Source organism: Melitaea cinxia, chromosome Z (genome assembly GCF_905220565.1).
Source record: "Melitaea cinxia chromosome Z, ilMelCinx1.1, whole genome shotgun sequence".
In the NCBI taxonomy this organism is placed as follows: Eukaryota; Metazoa; Arthropoda; class Insecta; order Lepidoptera; family Nymphalidae; genus Melitaea; species Melitaea cinxia.
In genome coordinates, this window is record NC_059424.1 from 15,778,427 (window position 1) to 15,786,187 (window position 7,761).

Here is a 7,761-nt window from a genome sequence, read left to right on the forward strand (position 1 = left end):
GACAGTCAACCCTATGTGGACTTATGTATAATCGAACTTACTACTTCTATAGTTGAGAAATATCTTAAAAATCTTAATGTTGACAAGGGGTTGGACCGGATGCTTTACCCCCCCCCCCTCGTTTTCTTCAGCAATTTTGTGATGTGCTGGTATTACCTATATTTTTGTTGTTTCACTTATCTCTGAATACCGCATGCTTACCAACTTTATGGAAAAAAACTTTTATAGCCCCTATATTGAAATCCGGTAATAAACATGATATACAGAATTATAGGCCTATTTCAAAACTTTGTTCCATTGTAAAGTTGTTTGAGAAAATTATTTACGATACTATGTTTTGCAACTATACGTTCTTATCTGCTAAATCAACAGCATGGCTTCATCAATACACGTTCAACGGAAACCAATCTTTGTGAATTTATACATCGGGTTTCTAGTTCTATGGATCAAGGACATCAGGTTGCCGTCGTATACACGGATTACTCTAAAGCCTTCGATAAGGTCTCACAGTCTTCTTCTCCTTAAGCTAAAGCGTTTTGGAATACATTGGATTCATATCTTCGCAACCGAAGTCAGGCTGTATCTATTAAGGGTTACTTATTGTCGTTTATACCTATTACATCAAGTGTGCCCCAGGGCTCTCACCTCGGTCCTCTACTTTTTAATATATTTATAAATGATATAAGCGATGTGTTTGTGTCCTCTGAATTCCTTTTGTTCGCTGATGACACTAAAATATTTAAAACTATTAAATCATTAGCTGATTGTTATGATCTTCAAACAGATTTAAATAGTCTCAAAATATATTGTAAGTCTAAATTTGCTTCATCTGAATATTACGAAATGTAGTATAGTTTCTTTCTCACGTAAACTCAAACCTTTAATTTATAAATATACTCTTAACAATACTTTATTAACCCGGAAATCTGACATGAGAGACTTGGGCGTTACACTAGACTGTAAACTTACTAAAAACTTACTACTTTAAAATTAATTTGTGTTAATATTTTTATTATGTATATCTGTTTGTTTCCCAAATATTAAATAAATAAATAAATACATTATGCTGAGATGCTCGACCTACCCTTTACATAATTACGTTGCCTATCAACTAGTTATTTAAGTTTATTCAGTAAATATTTAATTTATCAGATAAGAAACAGACTGTGAAACATTATACTGAGTGTACGTAATATTTGTAAATAATTAGTATTATAGGTCATAATATTTACAAATATATCTCATTATTACTAAAAAAAATCTCACATGTACACAATTATAACGTTCCACATCATCGTTAATTAGTTGCAAGTAAAATGTGTTATAGAGTAAAGATAACAGTAGGACAAGTTGACCAGATATACATTGCCTTGTATAATATAAAAACCAGTTGTGTGTCGAGACCTCGGCGACATATTGACATTGCTCCCAATTGTCAGCCCCATACCAGGATGTAGGTGATACTGGATCGCATCGAACATCTCCCTTTACTAAAAATAACTACACTGACTGGTTAGTTGTACATGAGATAGCTTACTGATGAAAATAATGTTACGAATTATTATAATAAAAATGTAAATGCAATTTGTTTGTGCACCGTAGTCTCAGAAACAGCTTATCCGATTTAGATATGGTTTTCATTAATATATTGTGGTAAGCTTCATTTTTTTTTATACCAAATTGTTTTATTAAACATTATACATATTTACAATTCAAAACTTAAGAACTAAATATTTACAGATAGTTTTGATACAAATCATGTCCGCGTGGAATTGTGCTAAGAATGCTGGCAGCATTTCTCCGATGAATCGCTATGCCAATCTCTGGGCAAAAAATGCAACAGCCCTCTTGTCACCAGTGAAGGCACTAAGGCGAGGAGTTATCTCATTTTAAAAAAATTAGCACTGCTACTCCAAGGTCCGAGTGTTCCGACTGCAAACGGCACACAGATGTAATTTGGAATTAGTGACGAATATTGTGGGTCTTTTCAGCTTTTTTCGCTGCGGCTCTCGCTTTTAAGGCTGTTCCCCTGACATGAGACGGAGCAAGTGTGTCAACGCAGGTTGCTCCCACAAAAACGCCCGCCCCTTTTAGCTTCATTATTATTATTATTATTATTACTAGCTAGGCCGCGACTTCTTCCACTTGGAAATTAACAAAACAGTTATTGTTCAGTTCGCAGTTATAAAAAAAATAGAATAAAAGTAGCCTAATTTACTCTTTATTATTCCGCTATATGCCAGTGAAAGCCCCGTCAAAATCGGTCCAGCCGTTTCAAAGATTAGCCGGAACAAACAGACAGACAGACAGACAAAAATGATAAAAAATGTTATTTTGGTATATGTACCGTGTATACATATGAATTTAGTAAAAAGCGGTTATTTTAATATTACAGACACTCCAATTTTATATTTTTATAGATGTATAGATTAAAGCATAAGTGCTTAAAGCCCATAGTTAGTAATTGAAGAGATTTTGGAAGGTAATCTAAAGAAAACATTGCAATAGTTGTGTATTTAGTATTTATTCAAATGTAGTGATACATTCCATATAAATAGCATTTCACTTATATCTGTAACGTTTTAACTGAGGTAGGGTACAGTAGGAAAGATCTTGTTAAATCTGAAGCAACCCGACTGGGGAAGTATCTCGACCTTACAGAAGATCACAGCTAAATAAAACTGCTTTCAAGTCGGGTTGTGTTTCTGGGTTGGGTAAGGTGACCAGAGCTCCTGGGGGGGATTGTCAATGCATGCATGCATGGGAGGGTCGTCAATGCACTTGTGATGCTTCTGGTGTTGCAGGAGACTATAAAGTTTACAAACTGGAAAAAAAAACTTTTTTGCCTGGTACAGTCTGAATGAAATAGAAAAAAAAAAAAATATAATTAAATTAAGTATAAATTTTTATCGTTTTTCGTTGTTACGGAGTTTGTTTTTTGTGAAACACTCTATTCTTAAATACAAATCATTTTACATAAATTATGTCAGACGTGCATCGAATTGACATTGAGTTGAATATTACAATACAATTAAATCCTTTGACTCTGTCGAAACCTGGGCTGTCCTGAATTCTCTGCACATATATCATATCGACTGCCAGTATAATCGAGGTACTGAGATGTATGTACGACGCGGCGACGATGACCGTCAATATCTGGCGCGAACTTGGGGACGCCTATGTCCACAAATACACTGCAATAGACTGAACTGACTGACTGACTGACTGTGCCTCGAATTCAATTAGATATTTATAAAATTAATTCAATTTATTAAATTTCTAAAACAGTTTTAATGTAGTCTACTCGTATGTACAGGTATGTCACTTTTGGCTTCATGCCGGGAGTAAGAAGGCAATTCTTTGCATTCCGAATATTTCTCTAAGCATTATATATGACACTAGCGACCCGCCCCGGCTTCGCACGGGTGCAATGCTACTAAATACTAATATACTACATACATATACTAAATATACTACAGAATTTCTTTATTTATAGTGTGAAGCTAGGTTATAATAGCATGGTTATTACAACAACATTCAAATATGCGTCGTTAGATTACACGTTGTTACAGAATGCGTTGAAGAAATAAAGGTTCACTGCTCGTTCACCGTAAGTGATAGCGTTATATTATGTAGCCTATATGTTGACCCGACTTCTTAATAATATTCGTGCCAAATTTGAAGTAAATCCATGCAGTACTTTTTGAGTTTATCCCGGATATACATACAGACAAACAGACAAAAATTCTAAAAACATTTTTGGCTTCGGTATCGATTGTAGATCACACCCCAAGTATTATTTAAAAAAAAATATTCATTGTACAGTTTTGACTTTCCTACCATTCTATTATATGTATAGATTATAGGACGTCAAAGATCATTGCAATTATACGTGATACCAATACAATTATAGAATAATACGATCTATCAATATTAAATGTACAAAGAAAACATTACAGCGAAACCGACGCTAAATTATATACTATTTCATTTTTCGTTAATCGATATTTTTATCATAAGTAGTTTCTATGTTAATTCTATTTCACTGTCTAACAGAAATTTATATATCTTAAATATAAAATTCTCGTGTCACAATGTTAGTTAGAATACTCCTCCGATACGGTTGGACAGATTTTTGTGAAATTTTGTGTGCATATCGAGTACGTCTGAGAATCGACCAACATCTATTTTTCATACCCCTAAGCTATAGGGGGGAGGGGATTAAGGGGGCTAATAACATATATGGCAAAACAGCGTTTACGGGGTCAGCTAGTATATATATTGTAATAAACGAATTTATTACGGTTATGTTTGACATTCAGTAAAGACAAACAACATTAATCTATAATCTATTCTCAATTTGACCATAGACTTTAACAATAAATAATATAATAATAATAATGAAAAACAAAAAAACCACCTGCGTGAAGATGAACTAATAGAAAATAAACTGAAAAAGCTGGAACAAGACAAAAATTCAATAATTACACAAAACCAGAGAAATAAATCGAAACAATATCAAACATGATGTACTGTACACTTAAAAATATCAATACGGTAGTCCTTCGAAATTTTATGCAACATCGTACATAACATGCAGTAGGAGATATGCACAAAGAGAATGATTTGACTTATCCTTCAATTTCATAGCGGGTTTTTTGTTTTTTTTTTATTTTTTATTATTATTGGCTACGGCATTAAAGAATTTAGCCACCCCATCTCTTCCTGTGGGTGTCGTAAGAGGTGACTAAGGGATAACACAATTCCACTACCACCTTGGAACTTAAAAGGCCGACCGATGGCGGGATAGCCATCCAACTGCTGGCTTTTTAAATGCACAGACCGAGGACGGGCAGCAGCGTCTTCGGTGCGATAAAGTCAGCCCTGCGGTCACCAACCCGCCTGACCAGCGTGGTGACTACGGGCAAAAAACCCATGAGTTCGCACCAAAAATTTAGGCCCTTAGTTCCCGGCAGCCCCACTATTCCCGGCTATGGCAGCGGCCGAGGTAACGGTGGGGTAGAGGGTGCTAAAAATCACCGGGGTACGAGAGGCTGCCATAAAATTTACCTGGCTACGTATAATGGACGCACGCTACGGTTGGACCATCACCTTACCGAACTTGAAGTAGAACTTAGTCACATTAAGTGGAGTATACTGGGGTTGTCTGAAGTCCAAAGACAGGGTGAGGACACGATGATCCTGGCCTCCGGGCACTTGTTCTACTTCCGTGAAGGTGATGGGCTTTCCCAAGGTGGCGTCGGTTTTCTGGTCCACAAGACTCTCACTAGCAACGTTGTGGAAGTCAGCAGTGTGTCGACCCGGGTAGCATACCTTTTACTTAAACTTACTGACAGGTACTCCCTGAAAGTGATACAGGTATATGCGCCGACCTCGGCACACTCTGACGATGATGTTGAAGCCTTGTATGAAGACATTGCAAGGGCCATACATGGCACTACTTCGACCTTCTACAGCGTTGTTATGGGAGACTTCAACGCTAAAGTGGGAGTACAAGACCGCGACGGATCGAGCATCGGACTACACGGATTGGAGCACAGGAATCGCAGGGGGCAGATGCTTGTCAACTTTCTTGAATCGGAGGGGCTCTTCTTGATGAACTCATTTTTTGAGAAGAAGCCCTAAAGGAGGTGGACATGGCAAAGCCCCGATACTGTGACGAGGAACGAGATAGATTTCATCATAGCGGATAAAAGGCATATATTCAGAGATGTCTCAGTGGTTAACAGGTTTAACACCGGCAGCGACCACCGGCTAGTACGGGGCACTCTGAATATATGTCTCCGGAAGGAGCGGACCCGCTTGATGAAATCTACTCTGCGACCTACGTTGCCCCAAATACTATGTGGCTCCGAGCAGTTCCAATTGGAACTCCAAAACCGATTCGATTCGCTGGAAACTACTAGCGACGTGGACGAGATAACCGACAACGTGGTGAAGACGGTGTGTACACTGGGTCGCAGGCACATTCCACCAAAAAAGCCAACAAAGCAGTCCAAACTTTCTCCCGAAGCCTTGGATCTGATGCGGCAGAGGCACGAGTTGCCGGCTGCTTCGCCAGAACAGAGGGCTTTTTCCAAGAGGATACGGAAACTTATTCGCCGAGACCTCCGCTGCTCAAATACGAGAGAGGTTACTACTCTGATTGAGCAGAATAGGGGGTTCAAAGTTCCAAAGACCATTGGGGAGAAGCCTTCTTGCGAAGCTTAAAACAGCAGATGGCTGAACCGTCTGCTCTCGCCCTCAGATCCGAGAAGAGGTTGAGAATTTTTATGGACAGCTGTACTCGTCGAACGCACGCAAGCCTGCGACTTGGGACACCGTAGATCCACGGGCACCATTGTTGCGCCATTATTCGGAGATTATCCCGGACTTCAAAGAGGGCGAGATTAGTACAGCGCTCGGGCAGCTTAAAAATGGGAGGGTCCCGGGGGATGACGGAGTTACCACTGAACTCCTTAAAGCCGCAGGGTGACCTGTCCTGAATGCCTTGGCAAGACTATTTAACGCCGTCATCCACCGAGGTACCACGCCGGAGGCGTGGTCCAGGAGTGTGGTGGTGCTGTTCTTTAAGAGAGGCGATAAGTCTCTGTTAAAGAATTACAGACCGATCTCACTTCTGAGCCACGTCTATAAGCTGTTTTCGAGGGTTGTTACGAATCGTCTCGCCAGAAGACTCGACGAATTCCAACCACCAGAGCAGGCTGGGTTTCGAAATGGCTACAGCACCGTGGACCACATCCATACTGTTCGGCAGATTATCCAAAAGACGGAAGAATATAATCAACCGCTGTGTATGGCATTTGTGGACTACGAGAAAGCCTTCGACTCTGTCGAGACCTGGGCTGTCCTGGACTCTCTGCAGAGATGTCATATCGACTGGCGATATATCGAGGTACTGAAATCTATGTACGAAGCGGCGACGATGACCGTTCATGTCAATGACCAAAGAACAAGACCTATTTCCCTCCGGCGTGGGGTAAGACAGGGGGATGTAATATCACCGAAACTGTTTACCACTGCGCTAGAGGATGTTTTTAAGACCTTGGATTGGGGGAAACGAGGCATCAACGTCAATGGTGAATTCATCTCTCACCTTCGTTTCGCCGACGATATTGTCATCTTTGCGGAGACGCTGGATGAGTTAGGCCAAATGCTGGCCGGCCTAAACGAGTCCTCTCGACGTGTCGGTCTCTGTATGAACTTGGATAAGACGAAAGTTATGTTTAACAACCAAGTCATTCCGATACCGGTATCGGTCGATGGTACCCTTCTCGAAGTTGTTCAGGATTATATTTACCTAGGCCATACTATCCAACTAGGCCGCAACAACTTCAAGAAGGAGGCCGATAGGAGGATTCGGTTGGGCTGGGCGGCGTTTGGCAGACTCCGTCGAGTCTTCACTTCGAAGATTCCGCAATGCTTGAAGACTAAAGTTTTCGAGCAATGCGTCCTGCCTGTGTTAACATACGCAGCCGAGACGTGGACACTGACGAAGGGACTGGTCCACAAGTTTAAAGTCGCTCAACGTGCAATGGAACGGGCTATGCTTGGGGTCTCTCTCAAAGACAGGATTAGAAATGAGACTATCCGCGAGAGAACGAAAGTAACCGACATAGCCCACAGAATTAGCAAGTTGAAGTGGCAGTGGGCTGGTCATCTGTGTCGCAGGACCGATGGCCGTTGGAGTAGTCGGGTCCTAGAGTGGAGACCGCGTCTTGGCAAACGCAGTGTGGGACG